The 9,621-nt window shown below is 39.8% G+C and overlaps 1 long non-coding RNA gene across 1 annotated transcript; it reads right to left on the bottom strand.

The window, feature by feature from the left end:
* Positions 1-3,429: 3,429 nt before the first annotated feature.
* Positions 3,430-8,969, bottom strand: LOC134733034 (uncharacterized). Its single transcript, XR_010116616.1, has 3 exons — positions 8,781-8,969; positions 5,372-5,500; positions 3,430-3,515 (listed from the first exon to the last, which is right to left on the bottom strand). It is a non-coding gene; the product is annotated as an uncharacterized lncRNA (long non-coding RNA).
* Positions 8,970-9,621: the final 652 nt, after the last annotated feature.

The following is a 9,621-nucleotide window of genomic DNA, read 5'->3' as shown; positions in this document are numbered from 1 at the left end:
CATCTCTGGCCCTCAGGAGCATCTCCTTCTGCACCAAAGAGGTGAAGGCAGGGAGGCCCCCCTGGAAGTCAAGGTAGGACTTGAGCTCAGTCCAGAGTTCCAGGAGGGGGAGGGAGAAGTGGGCAGACACTGCACTTGAGCAATAATCACCTCTCTCCTTTTTTTTCCTGTGCCAACTTGGCTACCCCTACTGCTTAACCAAGGAAGGTTTGTCTTTGATGCTTTAGGGGCAAGAAGAAATGACCTCAGCCCAGCGCAGTGGCACATGCCTGTAATGTCAGCTACTTGAGGCTGAGATAAGAGGTTCACCTGAGCTTAGGAGTTTGAGGCTGCAGTGAGCTGTGATCATGCCACTGCACTGTAGCCTGGGAGGGAATGCATGAAAATACATAGCGAGACCTCATCTCTTAAAAAGAAAAAAAGAAAAAGAAATGACCTCAAGAATACTGTGAAGATATCATATCACCTTCTTGTTCCTTTCAGCTCTGTAAGTGCCCATCTCAAAACCCAGAGCCCAGTTTGGGAAAGTGCTCAGTGTAAACTGAGGACTAGCAAAAGCAAACGCTCACTGCACATTCATGTTGGAGCCACAGCCTCTCCTGGGAACAACAGCCTTCTGGAAACATAACAGGTAAGTGGACAGCTAAGGATAGGTGACACATGCCCATCACTTCCTGGGAGTCATTGAATGGAGCCTCTACAGGAGAGTTGGGTTGTGTTTTCCATTGCATAGATGAGGAGTCCACAGCACCAAGGAGAGCTCTAACTCACGTCTGAAGGGTATTTTAATGCACTCCAATAAAGTTGCTTCCTGGGGCATACACAGTGCGAACCTATCCTGAAGTTCACCTTTAGGGAAGCACACACACACATGTGCGCACACACACACACACACAGCCAGCGGTTATTTAGGAGAACAAATGAACCATTCCAGGTTCATCTGCTGAGCCATAAACCTGAGCATTGCTTAATTGCTTGCTCTCAAAATAGTATGCAGCCTTGGGAGAGCACAATTTGAGTCATTGCACCCAACTAGTAAAAGGCCTTCTATTTCTACTTTAAGCTGTTGAGAGGCCCCTGGGTAGAATGTTCACAGGAAGAGGCCAACAGCTGAATTTCCTGACTCGTGCATTCTCCATGGATGGGAGGCTCCTGAGGGACACCACCGGGAATAATTCCCACTAGAGGAGAGTCCAGAGATCCACAGTCAGCAGCACCTCAAATAATGCTTCCCCAGAGCACTGTGGAAGTTTACAGTTTCCTTTTTTTCCCTATAAAGCTACCTTTTTTTCCCTCCAGAGTGAATATTACATAAAAGTATGACCACCAAAAACTGTTTTACACAGAGCTGTTTAAGATGACAGATGAACCAAGACTGATTTTATACAAATGACAAAGCAGTGTCAGGGCCCTGCCCAGTGTCTGCTGTTCTTCAGACACCTTCACGAATATCACTCGGTTGCAAAAGCGGCCCATCCCACGAAATGTTCTATTAAGAAGTTTACTTTGCAAAAGTCCTTCTACTTTAGTTTATCTCTGCTCCAGTGCCAGGGAGCCCTGGTGAAAGATATGTACAAAAAAGAAACATTAGTCATATGAAGACTGCCAGATTGTCCTTTCTTCCTGGGAGACAAAGTGAAACAATAGCTCACAGAGGTTCCAGGGACTCAGAAAGGAAGACTTATCCTCAGGGAATGCATGAAAATACTTAGTGATAATATTGTGAACAATGCCCCCAAGATCAGTAAGTTCTTCTGACTGCTACTCCCAAGTCCAAACTACAGTGTCTTCCATGGCTAGACACATAGTGTACTGCTGCAAACACAGGCACCTACAAACACTGGCAAAAGAATGCTAGCTGCCATTTGCCTATTAATAAAGGATGCACAAGTTGTTAAACGCTGCCAGATAGACCAGAGACTAGAATTTTCTAATCAGAACTAATCCCTCCAGGCATATAGCATTTGATACATCAAAGGCTTAATATTTGATACATCAAAGGCCTTCTCAGTAATTCTTTTGAGGAATCAAAAAACTATGCTAATGAATGTATGAGTTCTGGACTTTTTAATCGGAACCTTTTTTTTCTGGCTTCGTATAAACTTTTTATAGCTTCCTTCGGATGATGAAGCCTATGCATATGTGCAATGATTGAAGAAGATCCAAGAGAACCAATTGTTCCCAGATACCTTCCTTGCCAGCTCACTGCCCCCACCTTAGTGAATCTCTTAGGTTAAGGATTTGAGAGCCCTATTAAAATACATGTTGCCCCAGAGACATAATGGAAAGACACAATTGCCCCTTAATACATCAGGATAGACTCACTGTCCAATCAACTCAGCTGTCTCTTCAGTGGCATTGAAGGATTTGAACCCTCAACTGATACCTTTGATGGAGCTTGATTAGGCTGTAGGATTTCATTACTTGGGGGTATTGGTTCCTGGTAGAAGGGGAAAACATCCAAAGAGAAAAGAACAAAGGGCTATAAAAGGGCATAGGATCACTCGAAGCAGGTGGTTTCTGATCATATCAATCAGACAATTCTTGATTTGAGCACTTCAAGAGAAACGGGGCTTTGAAAGAGACTTACCTTTTCTCCACCCACTCCTAACTAAGCTGCCAATCTCTAACCCCTCTGGGGTTTGTCTGTATGTTATGTAAACTTTGTTGCAACACTAATTATATGGGATCACCTTTTTTGTTCATGTGACGGGCTTCCTACCTGCTGTATCCTGAAATAGTAAGGACCACTTGCTCCCCCAGACACCTCGGCCAATGGTCAATGCCTGACCCAAAGGAGTCAGGTACAGGTTTTGTGAGTGATTTCATCATTATCCAGTTAACTTCATACATCCAGATAGGATCTAAATAATTTTGATTTTTCTTCCATTTCACATTGAATGAGGGTACTTTCTTTTTCTTTGATAACAAGAGCTTGTCACCCAGGCATCCACTTGCATGTGCCATGCATTTACTGAATTACATCTTCTAGGTGGGAAAACAGCTTTCTCCAGAGCACACAATGCTGGCTGGGTGGGTTTCAGCCCATGCACTTTCCCCACCAGGCACTTTGTAAAGATACACACAATGTGCGATGTGTTAGCCTGCTTCTCAGCTTGACCGTTGCCTTAGTTCATGAAGAGACCACTGATTGTGTATCTGACCACATTGAATATAACAAGAACATCTGAAGAGTTTTACTGATGTGGTTTAAAATATGTATTTTAAAGACTCCAAAATAAGATACCATACATATGAATCTATGGAAGAAAAATACCTGTATAAAAGCATACTATGGCCCTTCCAAGTTTTATAGCACATCCTTACAACCACATACAAGCTAGTAGACTTACACCAAAGGCTTAGATGATGATGATTGCTAATTTGTGCAAGTTTTAAAGAAAACGCTTTCATGAGCATTGTAATTCCCAGCAAAGATCACTCTCCTGTATAAACATCAGGAGGCTGACGAAGAAGCCTTTACTCCAGAGCATAATTCTTCTCCCATTTAACTTCTACCAAAGAAGAGAGAAACAGCGACTAGAAGGGATTTCATTCTGGGTTTTGTGAGTGTGGAAAAGTCAGGCACCCAAAGTTCAATAATCCCATGCCCTTTGACTTTAGAGCCTATCAAGAGTCGCTGGGAACCCAACTGCATACTGAATGTGTCAAAAACACAAGACTTGACCTGTAGTGTCCATGGAGGCCTGCTTGTCTCCCAAAGAGGAATGCTGGCCTCCAATCCTAATAAAGAGACAAGATTTTCTTTCCTAAGCCGGATGCTCTTTATTTCATGTTCTGTTAGATTCTTTTGCATGCAGTAATGTATTTGACCCATTACTGTTTAAATGTATTGAGTTCCATTTATATTCTCTTCCCTGATGCTTTTGTGGCCAGCAAAGAGCTGTCCACCAAATTCATTGATGGATGGAGGGAAACTGTTTTTATCAAATGTGTATTCTCCTTTTTTTTCCCTTAAATATATCACACTTCTTTTTTTTGTACCAGCTAATGCTGTCTATTCTAAATCCTCAACACCATTTTTCACACACACACACACACACACACACACACTCATTTACCATGTATCTGTTCTCAACCCTTCACAAGCTTTAATCATAGCTCTCCCTTCACCTGAAAGCCCTTCTCACTATTCTCTCAAGTGACATAAAGCTAAAAATTTGATTTAAAGTTCATTCTGTGGAAAGCAAGGGCAGGTAGGTGGAAAGCATTTCTCATTTATCTTTCCTAATAGGGCCTTCAGAGGTTTGGAGTCCTGGCACTGAGTCAACACAGGACTTCTTGGCTTGCATATACTGAATAGTTTAACTATTTGGGCAATGAGAATTATTCTACAGTCCATTTAGAAAGCCCCTGATGGACCTTAAGGTGGCTCAATAAAATTAGTCAAGAGTGCCGAACTTGAAAGTGGAAGAGTTCTGCAGAGCTGGTTATCACCGACATATTGAATGGCTTATTTCAAATAGAAGCTCCAAGAATTTCATGGCCACTATTTTTTCTTGTTATTTTGTCTTAAAAGGAAGGAGTACAACTTTAAGTATTGCTAAAATCCCTAAGCTTTTATTTTAATAATACACACCAAAGATTATATTCACATAATTGCTCAGAATGATTAAAGAAAAAAACTGCAAAATTGATTACTCATTGATTACTAAAATTTCTCACAGTCATCAAATTCATTGATCGCCATTCTTCCTCTTCTTGACACCAGCAAAATGGAGGCTTCAGTCTCATTAAGAAAGAAAAATCGACTTTGACATATTTTTCTTTACTGTAGCTGGACACTCATAATCTTGTTACCTAATTGGCTAATGCCAATTGACATTGGAAATTGATGCCAAATGCCAGGTATAGTAAAAAAAATACAAAAAACCTGCTCTGGGCAGCTCTTTGTAAGCTAGATTAATGATCAAGGGAAGACAATGTATTGCTGAACACAATTCCCTTGGTCCCTAATTCATTGGCCTAAGAAATTAACTATTTTCTGTATGTTGAAGGTTCCACTCATGTATCCCATTGACAACTTGCTGCTGTCTCGATAGATAGGTGTAAAGAAAGTAATTTGGACCTGAAGATTTAATAGTACTAAGTATCTAATTTTCCTTGCTTTTTATACTTTTTATTCTTTTTTATGCTTTTTATTTGTGTGTGCTCAGGATTACACATACACGGCTCCCTGATATTTATACTGATTATGTGAATTCCTGTTAAGTATGAGTTCTAAATGCTATGCCAAAAAGAAGGAAGCAAAGGATTATGCCTAAACATATTTCCTCAAATGGTTTGTTAAAACAATCGAAGCTGTGAAAACATTGAGCGCATACTTGTATACAGCTAAAAGAGTTCTCACTTTTGTACTTCATCATCAATCTTGAGCTGAGTGATGATCATGGGTGACGTGTGTCATCTGCTTTGGGGTCAGTGCTTGCAGCAGTTTGAGAAGCTGATATGCAGTTTTATCCACAATCTATCTACAAAGCTGCACAGGGAGAGAAAAGACAGCAGATCTACTGTGCTTCAATCAGAGTATCGTTTGTGATCGAGAGACATTTTATTGTTTCCTAGAGAAGCATGATGAAAGGAAAGGTGAATGGGAGTCAGTTTACCTGAGAAAAGCAAATGATACAAAATCAGGGACTAGCCAATAGCAAAGAAGACTTTAGGATGCATCACAGGAAGACAGAGCCCTGAATAGGAACTGACACCTGGGCAGGTTCTAATGGTTAGCAACCACTTTCAGTAAGAAAGGAAGAGGAAGAACAAGGCGTAGCCAGAGCTCTATCAGTTCAGCGTGTGGAAGGTAGGAAAACAAAAAGGCAGCCCTCCAAAATGCTTATCTAGCTGTTGTGATGCCTCCCACTGAGGGCTCTGAATTTAAATATGTTTTAAATGGGAAGCTGGTCGGCTACCTTCCCTGATATGCTCTTGGCGCTTCCAGCAGAACCTGCCAGGTGGGTTTCACTGAGAGGCACACAAAAGCAGAGACCATTGCTTGCTGCCATGATGCTAGTGTTGATATGCAGATCTCTACTTCTCATCTGCTAAACAACTGTGAGTTGTCACTCCAGCCATGAGAAGGCAGCTTCCTTGTCATGGCACTTAGATTCCAGGCTCTGACTTTAACGCCTGTATGAGTTTGTTTAAAGCAGCTTGTCCAAAATTTGCCTGCAACCTGTACACGTAATCTTTTCCTGAAAAAAGCCACCTACACTTAACACAGGCAGCTGGGCACATGGGCAGAGGGGTAGCTGTCTGGAACCAAGAGAGAAATATTGCTGCCTGGCCCCAAATATTACACCATTACCCAATTCCTGACATTTTTAGCTCAAAGTCCTTTATTTGGGCTAAAACAATATCTTCCCAAAGGCTTAAATTAAAATGCAAATATGTTACCTGGAAAGGGAAATTATTCAAGTTTACTAACGCATTAGTGAGGATTGGTTTTTCTGATTAGAAAAAGTGTCTTTTTAAAATGCAGCATCCTAAAAGACTAGAATATACCCTTTGGATGGTTGTTTGGGGTGAGGGAGAGGGAGAGAAAGGACCCAGCACCCAAGATTTTAACAAGAGAGGGTGAATGGTGTATCAGCTGAGCATGTTCTGAACGTCAGGGGCTTTTACATATTTTAGTTAATCTTTACACCAACCATACGAGGTACATTTAGCATCTTCACCTTATAGATAACGAAACCAAGGCTCAGGCATTTAAAATAACTCTAATAAGTAGACATAGAGCCAAGAGTTATGCCTGGTTTGTTAGGCTCCAAAGTTAGTGTCCCAGGAAATGTCTGAAGGGGTTGGAGGGCTACCAATGAGTAGACGAATTGACGGCAGCCTCTGCCTTTTCTATTCATCCAAATACCAAGGAGGAAGGAGGCAAAGTGAAGATCACCACACACTCCCAGAAAATTTCGACTATAGAAGATGTGTGGAAAGATAGACCTGTTACATTTTACTATTGTAAAATGTCACATGACTGTAGGGTGATGAAAATATTGTATATCTTGATTCCAGTGTTTCTTATACATTTGTTACAACTTATCTAACTGTATACTTAGGACCTCTGCCTTTGAAGGCATATAATTATACTATGAAAATAAGTCACAGGTTTTACTTAAATCAAATACTTTTAGGACCAACTTCCAGGGTCTATGCTAGCTCTTACTTTCCCTCTTTGGTCAGAATAGAGAAAAACAATTTCTTCAATTAAGGGAGTAAGATAGATCTTTGACTTTTACATGGCTACTACAGATGTCAGGAAAGAGTATTCTTTTAATAGGGTCCATGGAAGTTTTTGCTCCTTCCGATATCTCACTCATGAGCCTGGTGATAACCATGGCAGGAATTCGTGCAGAAAAATTCTCTGTGATGATAGTCTTAGACTACAAAGAAAATAAATGTTGATTTGATAAGCATTAATTTGTAATCCAACATCCAAAGTAAATTCATGCATCCCTTGAATGTCAAATTCATTTAAAAAATAATGCTAATCAGATTCTCTTTCAAAAGTCTAAATATACTTAAATAAGGGTTGTAGTGCAATGCTTGTAGAACAATGTAATTATTGTGGTCTTCATATACTTGCTTATTAATTGACTATTGAAATTGGAAAAGCATTTCCATAATTAATCTCATGCCATTTTCCAATTATAAATTTGCTATAGCAAAACTGATGCAGCCTCAAAGGAACTGAAGGTGATGGCTTGTTTCGGGGAATGGAGTATTTTCTGAGAAAATCCAGGATAGTTGCCTGATCAATACAGTATTTTGCTTTTTGAAATCCTATGCACAGAGGGAGTAAAGTGAAAGCAACATGAAAGTATTGTTTCAAGCTATCTTTGAATAGGTTGAAAAAGGTGAAATTTGGTGGGAAGAGTGGAAACCCAGTGTGAGCAGATATACTGCAGAGTTTACCTAGACAGCTCAGAACATGCCCTGAAGCTGAACAGCATACCAATTGCAATATAAGCTCTTTACACCTCAATGTGTTAAATTTACCATAGGCCACCCAAGATGCCAAAGGCTTAAGAGTAGATGAAAAAAGATGGTGTATTAGTCTGTTTTCAGGCTGCTAATAAAGACATACCTGAGACTGGGTAATTTATAAAGGAAAGAGATTTAATTGACTCACAGTTCCACATGGCTGGGGAGGCCTCACAATCATGATGGAAGGTGAATGAAGAGCAAATTCATGTCTTACATGGCTTCCAGCAAGAGAGCTTGTGTGGGGGAACTCCCCTTTATAAAATCATCTGATCTTGTGAGACTTATTCACTGTCACAAGAACAGCATGGGAATGACTCACCCTCATGATTCAATTACCTCCCACCCAGTCCTTCCCGCTGCATGTGGGAATTCTGGGAGCTATTCAAGATGAAATTTGGGTGGGGACACAGCAAAACCATATCAGATGGTGACCAGCTCTTTGAAATTTGAAGAATACCATAATGACCACCTGTATCTATCCAGTAAATCTAAGCCTTTTAGTTTGGTCAAAATAAACCAAAGATTAAAGGTCTTTATTATATTGCAGTAAAAACAGTTAACATGAGATTTACCCTCTGAATAAATTTTTAAGTATACAATACATTATTGTTGACTATAGGTATAATGCTGTACAGCAGATCACTAGAGGTTGTTCATCTTGCTTGACTGAAACTTTATGCCATATGATTAACAACTCCCATTTCCCCCTCTCCCCAGCCCCTGACAACCATCATTCTATTATTTGATTCTATGAACCTGACTATTTTAGATACCTCATATAAGTGGAATCATGTACTTTCTATGACTGGCTTGTTTCGCTTAGCATGATTTCCTTGAGTTTCATGCATGTTGTTGCATTTTGCAGAATTTCCTTCTTTTTTTCAGGCTGAGTAACAATTAATTGCATGTGTATATCACATTTTGTTTATCTATTCATCTGTTGATAGAGATTTAGGTTGCTTCCACATCTTGCCATTGTGAATCATGCTGCAATGAACACAAAAGTACTAATAACTTTTCAAGAACTGATTTCAATTCTTCTGGAAAAATACCCAAAGGTAGGATTGCCAGATCATGTGGTATTTTCTATTATTAACTTTTTGAGGAAACTTCATGTTGTTTTCTGCAATATTTGTACTAATTTATACTCCCACCAACAGTGTATGAGGGTTAGCGAAGATAAAACCATATCCTCACCAACACTTACTGTCTCATCTTTTTTGATAATAGCCATTGTAATAAGTGTGAGGTAACCTCTCATTGGGATTTGTTTTGACTTTCCCTGATGATTAGTGACACTGAGCATTTTTTTTCCAGATACCTGTTGGCCATTTATATGTCTTATTTGGAGGAATGTCTACTCAAATCTGTAGCTCATTTATGTTTGTGGTTGTTGTTGTGTTGTTGTTTTATTATTGAGTTGTAGTTTATTTTTTTATATATTTTGGAGATTGAGCACTTATCAGATATATGGTTTGGAAGACTTAGCATTGTGAACATGTTCATACTACCCAAAGTGATCTACAAATTCAGTGCAATCCCTATCAAAATCCTAGTGGCATTATTCACAGAAACAGAAGAAGGAATCCTAAAATTTATGTAGAACCACAAAAG

This window comes from Symphalangus syndactylus, chromosome 1 (genome assembly GCF_028878055.3).
Source record: "Symphalangus syndactylus isolate Jambi chromosome 1, NHGRI_mSymSyn1-v2.1_pri, whole genome shotgun sequence".
NCBI classification, from domain to species: Eukaryota; Metazoa; Chordata; class Mammalia; order Primates; family Hylobatidae; genus Symphalangus; species Symphalangus syndactylus.
This window is presented reverse-complemented; position numbering and strand designations above follow the sequence as displayed.